Source organism: Pleurodeles waltl, chromosome 7 (assembly GCF_031143425.1).
Source record: "Pleurodeles waltl isolate 20211129_DDA chromosome 7, aPleWal1.hap1.20221129, whole genome shotgun sequence".
Taxonomy (NCBI): domain Eukaryota; kingdom Metazoa; phylum Chordata; class Amphibia; order Caudata; family Salamandridae; genus Pleurodeles; species Pleurodeles waltl.
Window position 1 is genome coordinate 311,095,063 of NC_090446.1, and position 20,509 is coordinate 311,115,571.

Genomic DNA, 20,509 nt, shown 5'->3' on the forward strand with positions numbered 1-20,509 from the left:
ACAAAATAACAGCGGAGTTTAAGTACAGTTGCTATGAAAACATTGTCTTCTAAGTAAGTGACTCAGAACGTGAGAAACGTAGGAAAAGCGTATAGATTCAGTGCGTGTGATACCAGACTCTCTTCTCCTGCAGTCTAGTCGTTGACAACAAATGACGTGCGACGGCACATTCATCCAGGTTGTTCCGGTGCCAAGACGCGCACAGTTTGAATATTAAATGCGGAAGGTCACGAGCAGGATGACGTGCGCACGCAGAAACCTGGAGGAGCCTATTCCCTGTTTAACAGCAACAGCAGCTTCACAGCGAAGCTGGAAGACGTCCGTGCTGCCTCCCATGACGGTTCACAGGGCCAGAGCCAGCTGTCTCCACACGGAAAACTTCTGAGGTATGCCTTGCGCTAGCTGCGCTAACGCTCCGGTTGGCAAAAATCTCCAGGAGATCTGCTGCGCTCCTCTGAGGTATGCATTGTGCTAGCTGCGCTAACTCTGTGGTCTGCAAAAACCTCAAGGAGATCTGCTGCTCTCCGAGAAGTACTTTCACGCTCTGGAAAGCTTCTGCGCTCCGGTCGGCAAAATACAGAAGGAGCTTATAAGTCAGTGAGTCCCAAAATGCGACGTCTTCAACCCCACTCCTTGTACCAAAGATGTAAGAGTGGGAAGAAGACGCCAAAATAACCAGGAAATGTTGTTTAAGAAGAAACAGGTTTATTCTCAGAAAAAAGGGACCCACGACAGCAGGAGCACGACCATCCGATCCGAGGGTCCGACGCTAACTGCCTGGCTTCAGAACACGGATTCTCAAGCAGAGCTGGCTAGATGAGAACACAAAATCAAAAGGAAACATTGCGCGTGAGACATTGCCCGTGAGGGAGACCGGTGAATACGAAGATACATCAAACATAACGAGTGTTATAAAATACAATTAGGAATACATAACATATTACAGTCCAGTTGAAATTACACAATTCAAGCAGTTCTTGTACATCTAAAAAAAAAATATATATATATATGTGACAACCAAGTGGAGGTATGTCTCAACCTCTGGCAGAATTGGGGCATGTCCCAGGAGATTGGAAAAACCCTTTATGTGACAGAAAAAGATGTAAATCTGGATGCTATAGTTGAAAAATCCAGACCAGTTTTGGAACACTTTGAAGAACCTCCGGAAAAAAGTGTTTGGGGGGGAAATATAAAAAACTCAATAGATTGCATTTAAAGGGCATTCAAAGCTGCTATGTGCAATATAAGGTCATACAACATGGGCTATGTGGCCAAGGCAGTGGATGTAGAAGAGGTTCAACTGACCATGCTCCGCAGCCAGTTAGATATGCATGGCCAGATGCTGTGTACAGTAGTCACTGGGGTACATTGAGTGGGTTTAAACCATGTGCATAGGTTGTGGGTATCCATGGTCAGGGCGAAGGGTGTAGCTGAAAGTTAGGACCAATATCCATGCACAACTGAAAATCAAACACAGTTCTCTCTGTCGCCAAGGGTCATGGGTGCTAGATGTGTTTATTGTAATAGAAGACATAAAGTAATCTAAATAAATCTGTTGTATGTATGTTTTGTTTAAGGTGCAATCCCTCTCCCTCCCCAACACATAAACCAGCCTGCTCTGACAAGCAAACGAGTCGTCACACATAGCGTCCATAGGGGTTAGATCACTTGACACAGGATGTAATTGAAAGCGAGAGCCCTACCTAGAATGTACTAGTCATGGACAAAGAATGTGTACAGTGACTCTTGTTAAGGAGTAATGAGGAAAGTGCTTTGAGTGTAGCCAGAAGCCCTGCCTGCTGCAGTTCTTGGAATTTTTTTTTTTAATTATGAGGCCTAGCCAATGACCAGCCTCTGTCTTCACAGACCACTTGGTTTTGTTTACGCTGTATTCAGTGAGTTATAAGTGTAATAATAGTGCAGCCCTTAGGTGAAAGAGAAAAAGCACCGAACTCAGGTCATGCTTGGCCTGACCAAAATGTGTTTGCAATTAACTTTTGGGGTGGTGATGTTTATCACAGGGCCAGTGCAACAACAGATGTTGCTGCATGCTGGGATTTTGGGTATAGCCAATGGATGGTAGCAGTAGCATCTGGTATGTATGGTCATTGCACACCTTGAGTGATGTCATACAGGTGTCACTGGTGATGTGATGTTTCGCCAGTAGTAAACTTGGTGATTTCATGAGTGAATTTATGAGCTTCACACTGTGGTATACACATAGCGATCTACCAAGAAGCAGGGATTCCAATAAATTATAACATTAGAAGCCTGGACAAGCAAAATTTAAGTTGCTTGCTTTCACTTGTTATCCATGTACACTTCTTTGTGTCGCTAAACCTTTATGGAAGTACACAAGATGTATCCCTGTGTATGAGAGCAAACTCAGAGATAATGATGTTAATCACTTTAACATAGCTTAAATAAAGTCACTGGACACAGTCCACCAACTTCAATTGTTTCGCAATGAATGTCATACCCAGAAGCGCAAAGTTATTTCAGAGCAAAAGAGTATGTACTTGGAAGACTAGAGGGCTCAATGACAAATGCTTAATTTAATGGAATGTTATGTAATGGCTGATTAATAGGTACACATGACAATTTCTGAAGGATTCTACAGGGAGTGCAGAATTATTAGGCAAATGAGTATTTTGACCACATCATCCTCTTTATGCATGTTGTCTTACTCCAAGCTGTATAGGCTCGAAAGCCTACTACCAATTAAGCATATTAGGTGATGTGCATCTCTGTAATGAGAAGGGGTGTGGTCTAATGACATCACCACCCTATATCAGGTGTGCATAATTATTAGGCAACTTCCTTTCCTTTGGCAAAATGGGTCAAAAGAAGGACTTGACAGGCTCAGAAAAGTCAAAAATAGTGAGATATCTTGCAGAGGGATGCAGCACTCTTAAAATTGCAAAGCTTCTGAAGCGTGATCATCGAACAATCAAGCGTTTCATTCAAAATAGTCAACAGGGTCGCAAGAAGCGTGTGGAAAAACCAAGGCGCAAGATAACTGCCCATGAACTGAGAAAAGTCAAGCGTGCAGCTGCCACGATGCCACTTGCCACCAGTTTGGCCATATTTCAGAGCTGCAACATCACTGGAGTGCCCAAAAGCACAAGGTGTGCAATACTCAGAGACATGGCCAAGGTAAGAAAGGCTGAAAGACGACCACCACTGAACAAGACACACAAGCTGAAACGTCAAGACTGGGCCAAGAAATATCTCAAGACTGATTTTCTAAGGTTTTATGGACTGATGAAATGAGAGTGAGTCTTGATGGGCCAGATGGATGGGCCCGTGGCTGGATTGGTAAAGGGCAGAGAGCTCCAGTCCGACTCAGACGCCAGCAAGGTGGAGGTGGAGTACTGGTTTGGGCTGGTATCATCAAAGATGAGCTTGTGGGGCCTTTTCGGGTTGAGGATGGAGTCAAGCTCAACTCCCAGTCCTACTGCCAGTTCCTGGTAGACACCTTCTTCAAGCAGTGGTACAGGAAGAAGTCTGCATCCTTCGAGAAAAACATGATTTTCATGCAGGACAATGCTCCATCACACGCGTCCAAGTACTCCACAGCGTGGCTGGCAAGAAAGGGTATAAAAGAAGGAAATCTAATGACATGGCCTCCTTGTTCACCTGATCTGAACCCCATTGAGAACCTGTGGTCCATCATCAAATGTGAGATTTACAAGGAGGGAAAACAGTACACCTCTCTGAACAGTGTCTGGGAGGCTGTGGTTGCTGCTGCACGCAATGTTGATGGTGAACAGATCAAAACACTGACAGAATCCATGGATGGCAGGCTTTTGAGTGTCCTTGCAAAGAAAAGTGGCTATATTGGTCACTGATTTGTTTTTGTTTTGTTTTTGAATGTCAGACATGTATATTTGTGAATGTTGAGATGTTATATTGGTTTCACTGGTAATAATAAATAATTGAAATGGGTATATATTTGTTTTTTGTTAAGTTGCCTAATAATTATGCACAGTAATAGTCACCTGCACACACAGATATCCCCCTAACATAGCTAAAACTAAAAACAAACTAAAAACTACTTCCAAAAATATTCAGCTTTGATATTAATGAGTTTTTTGGGTTCATTGAGAACATGGTTGTTGTTCAATAATAAAATTAATCCTCAAAAATACAACTTGCCTAATAATTCTGCACTCCCTGTAGAATGCTTTATCCTTATGCACTACTGATGAACATTGCTGTTGTATCTTTTTAATTTTTTTGTTTTAGTTTTCCTTCCTAATGTTATGCTTCGTTGTGCCTTACATTTGTAAAATACGAGCATGCTATCCATTGTATGGCAATGAGGTCTGCTCTCCATTGTGGTATGAAAATCTAAGGCAAAGGAAGTTTAATTCACATATTAAACTCTTCTATCAAAGAGAAACATCTTTTTCCAAAACATTTTATGCTTTAAATCTTTTTATTGTTATTTTGAATAACAATAGTACTGTTACGTACATCCAGTGGCCGGTGAGGTAAAATAACAAAAGGTGGGAACTTAGTGGGGTGGAGGGTGGAGGGTGCAGGTTACGGGGGAGGGGGGGCAGTGAGGATTCCACAACATGGAAGGAGGAGAGGTGAGCAGTCCCAGCAAACCGAGGTGGGAGGTTATTAAGCATTCAAAGTCTTGGAGTTGAGTGTAGTTTAGGGCAATGCCATAGCAGGTGTGGAAGTGTGCCTAGTAAGCTGTAGTTCCACCTTCAGGCTTCTGTGGTGTTGGGTTTCCATTTTGCCAGTCTGACTTGTGTATAGTCAGAATGGCAAAATGGAAGTAGTGTGTAATCTTCAGCAGGGATTCTTTTCCAAGTGTGCTGAGGAAGCGGGTGCAAGGCCTATGAAGGATAGGCCATCTGTAGGCTTGAGAATTACTGGATTTGGCAGGGTGTGCTTTAGATATTATATATATTGGAGAATAAGAATTTTTTGTTTGTCCTGGTGAGCAGAAATTTTTCAAATTTCATGAATTGGCTACAGGTATGTGGGCGAACTGTGGACTGAGTAACCCAAGGATTCATTGCCATATAACGCCAATACTCGTTATCAGGGATGGCATAATTGAACTGGAGTTGCAGAAAGTCTAGTGCCTCTGTTTAGTAAAAGAAGTTGCAATTTATGTTGCAATTAGCTGTTTGCCTTGTGTAGAACACGAGCTGTGGGAATGTATGTTTCCTATGATGGGTGTAAGAGGGAAGATGGGGGTTGACAGGCCCTTTGCTGTCATAACCCTCTCCCAAGCTGCCATTGTTGCCTGAGTTATAGGTGAACTATAGACCCATTAGGGGCTGTGCTTTTTAGGGAGCAGGGTATTTTCCAGATGTGTGTTGCTGCAATGGATTGTGTGAGCAGTCTGTTCCACTCGACCATCTATCTAAGTTGAGCTGCTATATAATAGTTACTGAGGTTTGGAATGGCTAAACCTCTGTTGGCTATAGCTAGGTAAGCTAGTTTTCTGGCCATGCAAGACTTCTTGCTTTCCCTACTGTAGGACTCTATCATGCTGGAGTTTGCTTACTAGATGAGTGGGTAAGCATTGAAGGAGGGTCTGCATGATGTATAGTATTTCGCGTAAAAGTGTAATTTTCACTCCTGCAAGTTTGCTTGTCCATTAAAGGCCTCCAGCTATGTAGCGGTTTTGTGTGCACTGTCTATGGCTTTTTTTGTGCACCGCATAATTGCGTTCTACTGCTTCCTGCAGGGTGGGAGGTAGAGTAATGTCCAAAAATGACACTCCTCTACTTGCCCAGGGCTAGGGAACCAACTTTCCAGTTAGGCCTGCTCATTCTGTGGTATGTTTGGATTGAGGGCTTGTTTTTTAAAAATATTTACTCCAAAGCTGAAAACCTCTCTGAAGGAGTCAAGCTCATTTATTACGGCTGTGATTGAGGAATGGGGCTGGGTCAGGGCACTCATGATGTCCTTGCTTAGAGAGCTATTTTGTGTTCCTGCTTGCCAAAAGTGATGCCTTTGCTCAGGGTGGTCACCTGTATTCACACTGCGAATGGATCCATATATAACACATAAAGGAGAGGGGAAGGGGCAGCCTTGGACGGTGCTCTAGCTAACACAAATGCCTGACAGGTTAATATATTAACTTTCACTTGGACGTTTCGGTCAGCTAAGCTACTCCAAACCCACTTCAGGAATCACTTCCCTACTCCCACCATTACCATAATGGGTCAGAAATGGCTAATACACTTGGTCAAATGCCTTCTCGGCATTAATTGACAGAAATAACGTTTGGAATATGTGACCAAGGGGTTTTATCCTTTAGGTGGAGGAGGTGTTTGGTGTTGTCGCTGCAGCCCTGTCCTGGAATGAAGCCAGTGAGATCAAGATCAACCTCCCCTGCATATACGGATTTAGTCTGGCTGCCAGAATGCCAATAAATAGCTTGCCATAGACAATTTAACAGGGACATTAGTTGATATGATGAGCATAGCGTGGGGTCATTCCCTGGCTTGGGTAGCCCAGTGATCCCAGCTTCCTCCACTATATTTTGAAAGTGTTCCTTTCTTGCCAGATGAGTTGTATAGACTGGCGAGGATGGGAGCTAGTTGGTGGCTGCTTAATTTGTAAAAGCAAGGGGTGAAGCCATCTGTTTCTGTGGCCCTGCCGGGCTGCAGCCTGGAACTTGCTGAGAGAACCTCATCTGCTCAAATGTCTGCTTCTAAAGAGTGCATCTCCCTTGGGAAGGCGAATAATGGGTGTTGAGGAGAAACCTTCTGATCTGTTCTATCTATATCTATCTGTGGTCTGAATTTTGAAGATCCTATTTTTGGGCTCTCTATTTATGGGTGGATATGCACCTACCTTATTGCCTCCTGCATATTAAGTTTGTTTGATAAGAAGCAGAGCACATTCAGCTCTATCCCAATCTAGCATGCTTTCAGCGGGTTTCTGGCAATAGTTAGTTGCCTGTGTACTGTGTCTGCACCTACCGCTTGCATTGTTTCCCAGATCAAGGAAATAAGGGTATCTATTGGGGGTCCTCTATGTAGAATGTGTTGCATGGCTTCTTGGACCTCTTTCTGAGTGGATTCATATGTTAGGAACTTGCCATGGTCGACGTGGGGCGGAGCATCCAAGTTTGTGGAAGGTTATCGTCATAGGGGAATGGTTAGACAACGCTGCCACCTCTAGGTCAACCTGACCTGTGTCCGCCAAGATGTGTGGGGAAACAGAGGAATAGTCAATCCGGTATAAGCCTGGTGTATCCCCCTGGACAAGAGGTACTTGGAGCAACAAGCATCTGTCAGACCTACGTCCTTCTATGACTACATCCTGGCATTTTTGAAGGCTCCAGATTGGTCCAGTCTAAGGGGTGATCTATCTTTGAGTTGATTTGGATGAGACTTCAATCCCCTACTGCCCACCCCAATCACCATATCTGCACCTGGAAATGTGGAAACTAGGGCTGGGTTGCTAAGTAGAAACTGCTCTTGATAATCATTAAATGCATACAGTGTGGCATTCATGGAAATGCTTAGGGAAAGGAGCCTCCCCAGGATTTCTACCTAGGTTTGTGTGATTTGGCCCTGTAAGTTGCTAGCCAGCAGTATCTCAACTCCTGCTTTCTTGCTGGGTCCAGAGGAGGAACACACCTGTCTATCCATCGGGACAACAGTCTCCCCAAGATTTGTTTTAAAGTAAGTGTGTCTTCTGTAAGAGAGCGATATCAAAATCAGTCACTTAGTAAGGTCAAGAGTGCTAGCCACTTTGTTGGGGAAGTTGAGGCCCCGTGTATTGAGGCTCGATATCTTAAACCTCTAGAAATGGCACGTGAGTCTGGTTTGTTTGAGGCCCATGGGTGACAACATGCTCGGTATCAGGTGGTAGGTATAGCAGCTCTGAGGCATTAAGTTTGTCACTAGGTGGGCCCTCAGTGGTGAACAGGATGAACTGGGGGGGGGGGGGGGGGGGGGAAGCAACTGTGGAAGCAGCCTCTCCCTCCATGGGAGTCCTAAGTGATTTGAGTTTCTGTCATAGCGGCAGCCAGCAGGGGCAGGTCTGTTCACGAACAGAGTGTGTTGTAGGCCCTCCAACCTGGCTTTATGGCGTGAGTACATATGGCAGCGGCATCAGCCTTCCCTGGTGGTTCGATAACCTGGTCGAGGTATCTGGGTATTCTGTCCTGGGGCACCCCGGGTCAGTCATCTCTTTAGGCAAACATGGAGGGTTGGTTTGAGGGTGCCCCTCTGTATAGTACATTCGTTCTTTTTACTGGGGGCTTGTGTTTCGGGAGATCTCTGGACAGCATTTTGTGGTCAGAATCCTTCTGCAGAACTCCTGGCCTCAGCATGGAGCAAGTGTCCTCCAGGGTACGCGCTGAGAATGTTTGGTTGTCCCACAAATAAATTGTGCAGAAGGGTGTCCCATTTGTTTTTAATCCCCTGTTTGCTTAAAACGGTGGTGGCTGCTTTGAAGGTTTGGCGTTACTGAAGTGTGATGGGGACAGACCTTGGTAGAGCCATACTTTAGCACCGTTGAACAATATTTGTCCTTCCCTTCTTCCCACTGTCATTATGGTCTCTTTTAAGCAGTAGGTAAGAATGCATGTTGAGATATCTTGAGGCTGACCTGGTGCATCGGAGAGGCCACTGGCTCTGAGAGTCCGGTTGAGAATAATCTCTTTCTTGGGTAGATCAGGGTGCACCTGGAGGAATAGGCGGATGACCTAGCTCTCCAGGTTTCTTGAGTCTGCTTAGAGTGAGGCTCCATTAATCCTTATATCCAAGTGGTGGGACCTTTTCTATAAGCCTTCAAGGTGGAGCTGTAGCTCCAACAACTCACATCTGAGTCTCCTGCTCCTATTTTCTGTCATTGACACTTGTTTCCAGGCTTGTCACTCGTCTGCCAATCTTCACCACATCTTTATTAATATATTTTATAACAGTGGTGACGTCACCCCAAAGTGCAGGGGGGGGGGCAGGAGGGGGGAGGGGTTGGTGCTGGATGTGTAGCTGTGATCACTGTTTCGCTGGCTGCCACCTTCAGGAGATCTTTGAACTACTTCCTCTCTATGGGCTCCATAACTGTATCTAGATGCCTCGGCGCTGCATGCCTCCCAAGTTCGGTGTGTTTCCTGATGTTCAGTGTCAGGAACTTTGTCTGCTTCTGGACTATTGAAGGCCCCTTTTGAATGCCCATTGAGCAGATTCCAGAGAATGGGGCCAAAGGGTAGCTTGTGCAGTGCCTTTTCGCTGCTCCGTGGCAGCAGTAACTCTTGCTAGTTGGGGTGGCACACGGTTCGTGACTGGCCGGCCCGATTCTCTCTCTGCTAGCGGCCATATAGGTGGAGCGAGCATGGACAGTGAGGTCGGACTCTACCCCAACTCACCACAGTGTCCCAGTATGAGGCACTATCCAGCTACACAGCTGCTCAAGGCTCTTCTTTTCTCCAACGAGTACCATGCCAGGATTTCATTGAGTTGCTTGCAGATGGAGGGGCCTTCAAGAGGCCGACGTGGGTCTTGAGGCTCACTCAGGAGTAGGCTGCTAAGGAGATTCCATGAATTGCTACCCTGCTCTTCATTTCAGCTTGCTAGTGTTCAGGTTAGTCAGGTGTAGGGAGCTCTGAAAGCAGCCTCGCGAGGTCCGGTGAAGTCTAGGGCATCCATGCAGTACCTGCTGCGTGTGCCTTCCTGTTTCGAGCCACAGGGTGTGTGGTCATTCATGCCCCTTCACTCCTTTGAGATCTCGGTATGCACTTGTGGGATTTCTCCCATCTCAGCATGTTCTGGTAGTCGCACCCAGAAGGAGAGACTCCTTAGGTTGAAGCAATGCCAGTGGCTGGTGTGCCTCGTGGGGGGGGGGTGGGGAGGCACGGGGGGTGGTAAAGATGGCTGAGCTGTGTAAAAGTGCTTCCACCTGGCCACCATTTTAGCCACACCCGTCCCCAGAACATTTTTATCACGGCTTTCTCCAATGTGATTTTAATCACTGTCTACTCCAAGGTGACACTTCCCCCCTCTTATATTTAATCATTCAGTGGGACCCAAACACTGGCACACTTTAGTTTTTTGCTGAACTCACAAAAGAGTAATAAACCCACTTGGAGAAGTAGTCAACAAGAACTATCAAGAACTTGTTGCTCGGAGTAAGCATAGTGAAAAGACCCATGAAGTCCAACGCTAGTTTCTCCCACGGTCGATGGGGGAATGGAACAGGATGGAGAGGTTTTCTGACTGTCCTCCAATGTTTCTCAGAGACAATGCATTGGGGGCACAGATTGACAAAAGAAGCGACCTGAGAACTGATACCAGGCCACCAATAGTGTTCCCTTATTTTACTGCAGCTGGCAGTGATTCCCAAATGGCCTTCATGAGCCAAAGCAATAAGTTTCTCTCTCAATCCAGCCCGAGGAACAAAACACCCATCTCTAGTGCAAATGCCATTTTCACACGATAGTTCAGAGGAGATTTGGGCAAAGGGTTTTACAGCAACTGCAAGATTACGAATGGGTGGCCACCCCTTCTTAGTGAATGCTAAAACTTTCAGTAAAGTGTCATCCTGTGAAGTGGCTTCCAACCACTCTTTCAGAAATGGCACCATGAAACATAGATACAGCATCAATTGTTGCAACAGAGCACTCATTATCTTCACAGGTTTCATAAACAATTGGAAGAGACAAGCAGGACAAACAATCCACACTGAAGTTCTTCCCACCTTGGATGTAATGAATAGAAAAGCTGTACTCCTGCAGCTTAGAAAGCAAACGCACAAGGCGAGCAGAAGCTTTGCCCGATCCATCTCCTTGAAGTAAATAGATTAGGGGTTTGTGATCAGTAAACAGCTCAAAGGAATTACCCCATAAATAGGTCTTGAATTTCTGGACAGCCCAGACACAGGCCAGGGCCTCCCGTTCAATCGTGCTGTAGTTCTTTTCAGAGTCTGAAAGACTTCTAGAGTCAAAGGCAGTAGTGGTTTGTTTGCCATTCACCACTTGATCGAAGACAGCTCCCAGACCCTTTAAACTGGCGTCAACATTGATGTAACACTTTTTGCCATGAAGGAAAGGACTCAAAGCGGGAGCTTTGAGAACTAAATTCTTGGCGTTGGTGAAGGCTTGATCGACATCAGTTGACCAAGAAAATTGTGCACCCTTTTTGAGTAAATATCTCAAAGGCTGAACAATGGAAGCATAACTGGGAACAAAGCGAGCATAGTACTCACACAAGCCTAAAAAGGATCTGAGAGCATCTTTGTCAGTGGGAGCAGGAGCTTTAAGTATGGGCTCCACATTGCAAAATTTTGGCTTGATGCCCTCCGGAGAAATGGAATGGCCTAGATAATCAATATGTTGGGTCAAAAATGTGCATTTCTCAGGTCTGACGGTAATACCCCTAGCATTCAAAATTTTAAGCACTTTCTCCAGAACAATAAGATGCTCATCTTTGGTTTCTGTGAAAATCAAGATGTCATCTTGAAACGCCTGCACATTACATAAATCCCTGAACAACGTGTCCATTAGCCTCTGAAAAACACAAGCTGCTGATGTGAGCCGAAAAGGTAACCTTTAGTACTTATATGCTCCAAAAGGTGTAATAAATGTGGTGAGATCTTGCGATTCAGTGCTCAAGGTTATCTGATGGTAAGCAGCATGTAGATCAATCACAGAAAAGTATTTGGAGTTCCCTATATTGGTCAACATTTCATGTATGTGAGGCAAAGGACGACAATCCACAAGAATACTGCTGTTAAGGGATCTAAGGTCCACACACAAACAGAGCTCTCCAGATTTTTTTTTTTTTAGCTAGAACAATGGGAGAGACCCATTCAGATAATTCGGTGGGAGTTATGACACATTCTCGTTGTAAATTACCCAGTAGCTTCTTAAAATCTTCATGAACACTAATTGGCACTGGTCTCACCTTGTGAGAAATTGGCATAGCACTGGGTTTCAATTTGATTTTGTGTTGGAAACCCAAAACAGTTCCAATTTCAGACTTGAAAACACCTGGAAATGTGGACATCATAGAGGATAAAACATCAGAGTGTGCTTCAATGGATAACACAGGTAAGTCACACAGAACAATTGGATCAACCAGACCAGGCTTCAGATGAATACCCAGCCTGGCCAAGTCTAACCAACCCACAATATTTCTTCCTTTGACTGCAACATAGATTTTAGTCCAGATGCTTCTGCCAAGAATTTGTAAATGTGCATAAAAATAACCCAACAATTCAATCTCTGTCACCGAAAGCCTTAGGGCTAATGTCTGGGCTTTCTAACTGAAAAGTAGTTGGCCAAAGAGAGTCGAAGGTACTGTCAGCCAAAATGGTAATGGGAGCACCAGAGTCTGCCATGACTGACAGACTCTTGCCGTCAATGAGGGCTGCACATGTGGGCCCCTTAATACCGCAGAGAGGTAGATGACTATCAACAGTAAGAACAACGCTAGCCAATCTGTCTGAACAGTCATGAACTTGAACAGTTAAATTATCCATCGCAGTTTGCGAAGCGCTAACATCAATGTTATTTATCCCAACATTTGTATTTGCAGGTATAGACCTACAAACTGCCTGAAAGTGTCCAATCTTCCTGCATTTCATGCACTTCTTGCCTATCGCTGGGCATGAAGGAAAATTTCCCAAGTGGTTACGTGAACCGCATCTGTAGCAAACAGTTTTCCTTCTCTCTTTGGCACCTCTAATATTGGCAACTGCATGTTCATTTGAAATGTAGGAAATCAATGAAGAACCATCTTGATTGTTAATAGCTTGCGTGGAGGTAATGGACCTTTCGATACTCTTTGCAAAGTCCATAACCTCAATAAGAGAAGGATTCCTGCAGGTAAGTAGCCTTTCTTGCATTTTATTTGAGAAACAGTTGAAGACAAATTGGTCCCTGATGTATGTGTCAATAGAATTCTCAAACTTGCACGATGCTACCAAGATACGCAAAGCAGCTATATACTCCTCCACTGACTCATCACTGGACTGTTTACGCTTGAAGAAACTGTGTCTTTCTAACAAAACACTAGACTCCTCAGCAAAATGTTTTTTGAGTTTACCACTAGCTTCAGAATAGACGTTCCATGCATAATCCCCACTGGGAGCGGGTACTTGGGGAAAAATATCAAAAATATTTTGACCAGACACGCTTAAATGATTGAATAACAAAGCAAACTTCCTGGGTGGGTCATATAAAAGACCATCTATGGCTGCCAAATAATTTTTAAAACTGCGTACCCAAAGTTTCCATGGAACCTCAGGTTTGCCAGGATTTGGTAAAAATGGTGGTGGATTAGTGACATTCTGTAATCCCGCCATGTAAAAGTGTAAGAAGAAGTCTTTGTTATATTTAAGTTATTTCAGTTTCAAATTTACATATACACGGAATCTGGGGAAAGTCAACATCGTATTCGTCTTAAAAAGGATGTCAAAACATCCCAAACCTCCAAAATAGCCGCCTTTGCGTGAACGAGATAAGCAGTTCGCCCGTTTTCTGAAAGAAATGGGCTTGCAGAGAACGAGGTAAGCAGTTCGCCCCGTTTTTCGAAGGAAATTGGGCTTGCCGAGAAGAACGTCTTCAGAGCGTGCTGCGCGCACGGAGAGCAGCGCGTGACGGAGACAAGGCGCAAGAGGCAGTGCGAGCACGAACCAGAAAGCAGCAGCGGAGGCAAAACCAGCAGGAGGCAGCAAACAGGAGCGCAACAGCGGCAGTAAGTAGCACCTCGGCTAACACGTAGAGGAAGGGGCGGAGTGTAGGAAGTTGGCTCTGTATGCACTATTTCAAGCACAGAGTCCAAGGCTTCCCCTTAGAGGTAAGATAGTGGCAAAAAGAGATAATTCTAATGCTCTATTTTGTGGTAGTGTGGTCGAGCAGTAGGCTTATCAAAGGAGTAGTGTTAAGCATTTGTTGTACACACACAGGCAATAAATGAGGAACACACTCAAAGACAATTCCAGGCCAATAGGTTTTTGTATAGAAAAATATATTTTCTTAGTTTATTTTAAGAACCACAGGTTCAAATTTCACATGAAATACTTCAAATGAAAGGTATTGCAGGTAAGTACTTTAGGAACTTTGAATAATCACAATAGCATATATACTTTTCAAATAAATCACATATAGCTATTTTAAAACTAGACACAGTGCAATTTTCAACAGTTCCTGGGGGAGGTAAGTATTTGTTAGTTTTTGTAGGTAAGTAAACCACCTACGGGGTTCAAGTTTGGGTCCAAGGTAGCCCACCGTTGGGGGTTCAGAGCAACCCCAAAGTTACCACACCAGCAGCTCAGGGCCGGTCAGGTGCAGAGTTCAAAGTGGTGCCCAAAACGCATAGGCTTCAATGGAGAAGGGGGTGCCCCAGTTCCAGTCTGCCAGCAGGTAAGTACCCGCGTCTTCGGAGGGCAGACCAGGGGGGTTTTGTAGAGCACCGGGGGGGACACAAGTTAGCACAGAAAGTACACGCTCTGCAGCATGAGGCGGCCGGGTGCAGTGTGCAAACACACGTCGGGTTTCTAATGTAAATCAATGGGAGACCAAGGGGTCTCTTCAGCGATGCAGGCAAGGGAGGGGCTCCTCGGGGTAGCCACCACCTGGGCAAGGGAGAGGGCCTCCTGGGGGTCACTCCTGCACTGGAGTTCCGATCCTTCAGGTCCTGGGGGCTGCGGGTGCAGGGTCTTTTCCAGGCGTCGGGATCTGGGAGTCAGGCAGTCAGAGCCTCGGGATTCTCTCTGCAGGCGTCGCTGTGGGGGCTCAGGGGGGGCAACTCTGGCTACTCACAGTCTCGTAGTCGCCGGGGAGTCCTCCCTGAAGTGTTGTTTCTCCACAAGTCGAGCCGGGGGCGTCGGGTGCAGAGTTGCAAGTCTCACGCTTCCGGCGGGAAACGCAGTTGTCTTGAGTTGCTTCTTTGGAAACAAAGTTGCAGTCTTGGGTGAACAGAGCCGCTGTTCTCTGGAGTTTCTTGGTCCTTCTAGAGTAGGGCAGTCCTCTGAGGATTCAGAGGTCGCTGGTCCTGGGGAAAGCGTTGCTGGAGCAGTGTCTTTTCGAAGTGGGGAGACAGGCCGGTAGAGCTGGGGCCAAAGCAGTTGGTGTCTCCGTCTTCTTCTGCAGGGTTTTTCAGCTTAGCAGTCTTCTTCTTAGGTTGCAGGAATCTGAGTTCCTAGGTTCAGGGGAGCCCTTAAATACTAAATTTAAGGGCGTGTTTAGGTCTGGGGGATTAGTAGCCAATGGCTACTAGCCCTGAGGGTGGGTACACCCTCTTTGTGCCTCCTCCCAAGGGGAGGGGGTCACATTCCTATCCCTATTGGGGGAATCCTCCATCTGCAAGATGGAGGATTTCTAAAAGTTAGTCACCTCAGCTCAGGACACCTTAGGGGCTGTCCTGACTGGCCAGTGACTCCTCCTTGTTATTCTCATTATTTCCTCCGGCCTTGCCGCCAAAAGTGGGGCCGTGGCCGGAGGCGGCGGGCAACTCCACTAGCTGGAGTGCCCTGTGGTGCTGTAACAAAGGGGGTGAGCCTTTGAGGCTCACCGCCAGGTGTTACAGTTCCTGCAGGGGGAGGTGTGAAGCACCTCCACCCAGTACAGGCTTTGTTACTAGCCACAGAGTGACAAAGGCACTCTCCCCATGTGGCCAGCAACATGTCTCTTGTGTGGCAGGCTGCTAAAACCAGTCAGCCTACACGGGTAGTTGGTTAAGCTTTCAGGGGGCACCTCTAAGGTGCCCTCTGGGGTGTATGTTACAATAAATTGTACACTGGCAATAGTGTGCATTTATTGTGCTGAGAAGTTTGATACCAAACTTCCCAGTTTTCAGTGTAGCCATTATGGAGCTGTGGAGTTTGTTTTTGACAGACTCCCAGACCATATACTCTTATGGCTACCCTGCACTTACAATGTCTAAGGTTTGGCTTCGACACTGTAGGGGCACAGTGCTCATGCACTGGTGCCCTCACCTATGGTATAGTGCACCCTGCCTTAGGGCTGTAATGCCTGCTAGAGGGGTGACTTATCTATACTGCATAGGCAGTGGGAGGTTGGCATGGCACCCTGAGGGGAGTGCCATGTCGCCTTACTCGTTTTGTCCTCACCAACACACACAAGCTGACAAACAGGGTGTTTGTGTTGAGTGAGGGGTCCCCAGGGTGGCATAAGATATGCTGCAGCCCTTAGAGACCTTCCCTGGCATCAGGGCCCTTGGTACCAGGGGTACCAGTTACAAGGGACTTATCTGGATGCAAGGGTGTGCCAATTGTGAAAACAAAAGTACAGGTTAGGGAAAGAACACTGATGCTGGGGCCTGGTTAGCAGGCCTCAGCACACTTTCAAATCAAAACATAGCATCAGCAAAGGCAAAAAGTCAGGGGGTAACCATGCCAAGGAGGCATTTCCTTACTCTGAGCCAGTGGCCCTCCGCGGTAGCGTAGTCTTCCAGCAGGAGCCTCGAAGCCAAAACGTTAACCCACTCCTGGTACCAATATGTAGTGGTGGGGTAACGGAAGAGGCAGAGTCTTCGAAGTAATTTTTCAAATAAAGGTTGGTTTATTCAAATAGGAGAACAACGAAGCGTAGATGCGTAGAGCCACGGCCAGGGGCTGGTCCAGGTCGGAGGTTCAGTTAACTGCCTCTCGCCTGGAAAATCAAACACACACATTCCAAAAGGAATCAGAACAAGATTGCATCAAGAGAAAGATCTCCTGATGCAACCTCATTCCAAAAGAGAACGCGCACGGAACAACACGCACACTACACCTGTGCTTGTTTTTTCTTCATTTGGGAAAAGAAAACAGCAAATGGGGATACATACTATACATCGTTTGTGACAGAGTACTTTTAGAGCTCTGCTCTATCATTAGCTAAGTTTTATTTGAAATTGCCAGAATCTCATGAATAAGATGGGCCGTGCACATGTAGGCGTTTACTTCTTTTCATACATTTTATTTGCTCCTTCTGCAAGTCCCTGGCTGCAACTCTGCGTCGCTACGTGGAATTTGTTCTCCTGGTGATAGCCCCATAAACAGTCCTATTCCTTTATTTGGTCATTCTTTTTTCAACTTGGAAAAAATAAAGCGGAGTAAAAATGACTCTTCAGCCATAACCTGAAGAAGGTCCAAATTTATTCTTACTGAGACTGCTTTTTCACTCCTTCGTTCAGGTTAAATGCCACAAGATTAATGAATATGCCACGATATATCATCAGAAATAATATGGGAGGTATGTTTCTTTTTTTTCCTCAAGGTATGGTCATTCTTCAGAGACAAAGTTAGGGGAAACATGCTACAATTTACATGTGCCAGTAAAATTGCAGAAAAAGCAATCATAAAAACGTGGTTAATCGTCAGAGCAAACCACTGACCAGGTCTTCCTCCATGGGCACAATCCCATCCTGTTCAAGCACCAGTCTTGGTTCCTTAGTCCCTAATATACCACTTAATGCTCCTTTGCCAGATATCACGCACAACACTTACCACTGCGTAAGTGGGATGCACCAAATGCCATTCCAAAGCTTTTACCCAATGTGCTCGTAATTTAACTGGAATATAATTTAACTTATACATAGTACCACTTTGTGATAAGGAGAGGGTGGAGCTCCAGATCTACCCCCATCATTCTAAGCAGTGTCTTATTCATTGTTAACTTTATCCTCTTCACTGTCTATAAATGGCCTGTCTTTGAACTTAGGGTCGATGTAGGGACCACCAACGTCGTCAGCAATCCCTTTGATGCCCTCATAATTAAGGACATCTTTCATTACCACCTTATCAATGAAAGCTCTGTAGACATCCACATTGTCAGTGTTTGTTAATGTCCCATCTAACCAAGATTTTATTAAAGTTTTAAATCTACAAGGAGATCAGCAGTAAAAAATCGACAGAGATAGGGCTTAACCCCTAGTGTACCTTGGATGAGGTGATCTCGTCCTGCTAGGGCCCCTCTCCCCCCCCCCCCCCCCCGATGGCCAGGCACACTGTAGGAAGTTGGCTCTGTATGTGCTATTTCAAAGTAAGGAATAGCATGAACAGAGTCCAAGGGTTCCCCTTAGAGGTAAAATAGTGGTAAAAATAGATAATACTAATGCTCTATTTTGTGGTAGTGTGGTCGAGCAGTAGGCTTATCCAAGGAGTAGTGTTAAGCATTTGTTGTACATACACATAGACAATAAATGAGGTACACACACTCGGAGACAAATCCAGCCAATAGGTTTTTGTATAGAAAAATATCTTTTCTTAGTTTATTTTAAGAACCACAGGTTCAAATTCTACATGTAATATCTCATTCGAAAGGTATTGCAGGTAAGTACTTTAGGAACTTTAAATCATAAAAATTGCATGTATACTTTTCAAGTTATTGACAAATAGCTGTTTCAAAAGTGGACACAGTGCAATTTTCACAGTTCCTGGGGGAGGTAAGTTTTTGTTAGTTTTACCAGGTAAGTAAGACACTTACAGGGTTCGCAATGTTAGTCTATGAGAGATCTCGGGATCTCTTCAGCGCTGCAGGCAGGCAAGGGGGGGATTCCTCGGGGAAACCTCTGCTTGGGCAAGGGAGAGGGACTCCTGGGGGTCACTTCTCCAGTGAAAGTCCGGTCCTTCAGGTCCTGGGGGCTGCGGGTGCAGGGTCTCTCCCAGGCGTCGGGACTTTGGATTCAAAGAGTCGCGGTCAGGGGAAGCCTCGGGATTCCCTCTGCAGGCGGCGCTGCGGGGGCTCAGGGGGGACAGGTTTTGGTACTCACAGCATCAGAGTAGTCCTGGGGTCCCTCCTGAGGTGTTGGATCTCCACCACCCGAGTCGGGGTCGCCGGGTGCAGTGTTGCAAGTCTCACGCTTCTTGCGGGGAGCTTGCAGGGTTCTTTCAAGGCTGCTGGAAACAAAGTTGCAGCCTTTCTTGGAGCAGGTCCGCTGTCCTCGGGAGTTTCTTGTCTTTTCGAAGCAGGGGCAGTCCTCCGAGGATGTCGAGGTCGCTGGTCCCTTTGGAAGGCGTCGCTGGAGCAGGATCTTTGGAAGGCAGGAGACAGGCCGGTGAGTTTCTGGAGCCAAGGCAGTTGTCGTCTTCTGGTCTTCCTCTGCAGGGGTTTTCAGCTAGGCAGTCCTTCTTCTTGTAGTTTGCAGGAATCTAATTTTCTAGGGTTCAGGGTAGCCCTTAAATACTAAATTTAAGGGCGTGTTTAGGTCTGGGGGGTTAGTAGCCAATGGCTACTAGCCCTGAGGGTGGGTACACCCTCTTTGTGCCTCCTCCCAACGGGAGGGGGTCACAATCCTAACCCTATTGGGGGAATCCTCCATCTGCAAGATGGAGGATTTCTAAAAGTTAGTCACCTCAGCTCAGGACACCTTAGGGGCTGTCCTGACTGGCCAGTGACTCCTCCTTGTTGCTTTCTTTGTTCCCTCCAGCCTTGCCGCCAAAAGTGGGGGCCGTGGCCGGAGGGGGCGGGCAACTCCACTAAGCTGGAGTGCCCTGCTGGGCTGTGACAAAGGGGTGAGCCTTTGAGGCTCACCGCCAGGTGTCACAGCTCCTGCCTGGGGGAGGTGTTAGCATCTCCACCCAGTGCAGGCTTTGTTACTGGCCTCAGAGTGACAAAGGCACTCTCCCCATGGGGCCAGCAACATGTCTCTGGTGTGGCAGGCTGCTGGAACTAGTCAGCCTACACAGACAGTCGGTTAAGTTTCAGGGGGCACCTCTAAGGTGCCCTCTGGGGTGTATTTTGCAATAAAATGTACACTGGCATCAGTGTGCATTTATTGTGCTGAGAAGTTTGATACCAAACTTCCCAGTTTTCGGTGTAGCCATTATGGTGCTGTGGAGTTCGTGTTTGACAGACTCCCAGACCATATACTCTTATGGCTATCCTGCACTTACAATGTCTAAGGTTTTGTTTAGACACTGTAGGGGTACCATGCTCATGCACTGGTACCCTCACCTATGGTATAGTGCACCCTGCCTTAGGGCTGTAAGGCCTGCTAGAGGGGTGTCTTACCTATACTGCATAGGCAGTGAGAGGCTGGCATGGCACCCTGAGGGGAGTGCCATGTCGACTTACTCGTTTTGTCCTCACTAGCACACACAAGCTGGCAAGCAGTGTGTCTGTGCTGAGTGAGAGGTCTCCAGGGTGGCATAAGACATGCTGCAGCCCTTAGAGACCTTCCTTGGCATCAGGGCCCTTGGTACCAGAAGTACCAGTTACAAGGGACTTATCTGGATGCCAGGGTCTGCCAATTGTGGATACAAAAGTACAGGTTAGGGAAAGAACACTGGTGCTGGGGCCTGGTTAGCAGTGCTCAGCACACTTTCAATTGTAAACATAGCATCAGCAAAGGCAAAAAGTCAGGGGGCAACCATGCCAAGGAGGCATTTCCTTACACAACCCCCCCCCCCAAACGAAAGAGGATGAGACTAACCTTTCCCAAGAGAGTCTTCATTTTCTAAGTGGAAGAACCTGGAAAGGCCATCTGCATTGGCATGGGCAGTCCCAGGTCTGTGTTCCACTATAAAGTCCATTCCCTGTAGGGAGATGGACCACCTCAACAGTTTAGGCTTTTCA

The 20,509-nt window shown here is 46.3% G+C and overlaps 1 protein-coding gene and 1 long non-coding RNA gene across 4 annotated transcripts in view; one reads left to right on the plus strand and one right to left on the minus strand.

The window, feature by feature from the left end:
• Positions 1-20,509, plus strand: part of IFT52 (intraflagellar transport 52) — a 492,806-nt gene that overhangs the window by 50,534 nt on the left and 421,763 nt on the right. The window lies entirely within an intron of this gene.
• The window catches only part of LOC138304056 (uncharacterized), a 276,848-nt gene continuing 256,927 nt past the window's right edge, over positions 589-20,509 (minus strand). Inside the window, exon 3 of the long non-coding RNA XR_011205488.1 lies at positions 589-812. This is a non-coding gene — a long non-coding RNA (uncharacterized lncRNA). The remainder of the gene's footprint in view (positions 813-20,509) is intronic.